The following is a 1,125-nucleotide window of genomic DNA, read 5'->3' on the forward strand; positions in this document are numbered from 1 at the left end:
TTTTTTTTGAATCTGAATCTTGCTGCAACTGTTCTCTTGTAACTACTTTACAGTTTCTAAAAGCAGTTATTGTCCAAAGCTGGAAGAACTTAAGTCTTCTCAGATGAGCATGTGAATGAATGGAGGGAGGTAAAAAAAAAATAAAATTAAAAAGATGAGGTCTGATAGGGGAGCAGCCAGATAAGAAAAAAAAAAAAAAAAAACAGTAATTTAAATTTTATTCCAGCTATAATGCAGGTTAGTCTGACTTTAAGCATCACATGGCATACTTCTGAGTCCATTCCCGAGATACTCTGTTGTACTTATCTCTGTCTGTTTTATACATCCGTGCAATCTCTGGTACTAGGGGGTCATCTGGGTTTGGATCACATAGCAGTGAACAAATGGATAAAAGAACTTTAGAAATAATTAAAGCAGGAGACCACTGTGATCTTAGAATATCGAGACAAATGCTGCCATTACTGTTAATATTTGGATGATAAATTCTTGTTGTAAATGCAACCTTAGGTAGTTTGAAGGGGTAGTCTGTAGGAAAATGAATTGTCAAAAAGAATACACCGCCTTGATAAGGGCTGTCATTAGGTCCCATAATTGTGGCTTGCCAATGAAACATATCATCCCCAACTGGACCTGCAGAACATTGTGCTGGAGGGTCACGGGCCAAATCACTAAGTTCCTTATTAATCCATTTCAGCGCCATAGTCTGTGCTTTTCATCTGGCTCCTCACTATCTCGGTGTGTGCTTGAAGGTCCCGCCAAACTCTTGATTATCCCGGTGGCTGGGAAGGATTGACTCTTCGTCTCACACCAGCTCTGCCAGACACAGGCGCCTTCTTATTAAACAGATCGGAGGTTGGACTTGGAGGGCGGGGGCCGGAGGTGGGTCATGGGCTGGGGGGAAGGGCCCTAAGTCCACTTTTTTTTTTTTTTTTTTTAATTTTATTTTATTTTTAAACTTTACATAATTGTATTAGTTTTGCCAAATATCAAAATGAATCCACTACAGGTATACATGTGTTCCCCATCCTGAACCCCTCCTCCTCCTCCCTCCCCATACCATCCCTCTGGGTCGTCCCAGTGCACTAGCCCCAAGCATCCAGTATCGTGCATCGAACCTGGACTGGC

At 41.7% G+C, this 1,125-nt stretch overlaps 1 non-coding gene across 1 annotated transcript; it reads right to left on the reverse strand.

Annotated features, from left to right (window-relative positions):
* Positions 1–256: 256 nt before the first annotated feature.
* On the reverse strand, positions 257–893 carry LOC102269547 (ubiquitin-conjugating enzyme E2 D3). Its single transcript, XR_011463490.1, has one exon. It is a non-coding gene; the product is annotated as a ubiquitin-conjugating enzyme E2 D3 (transcript).
* Positions 894–1,125: the final 232 nt, after the last annotated feature.

The sequence above is a fragment of the Bos mutus genome, unplaced genomic scaffold (assembly GCF_027580195.1).
Source record: "Bos mutus isolate GX-2022 unplaced genomic scaffold, NWIPB_WYAK_1.1 CTG260, whole genome shotgun sequence".
Lineage (NCBI taxonomy): Eukaryota > Metazoa > Chordata > Mammalia > Artiodactyla > Bovidae > Bos > Bos mutus.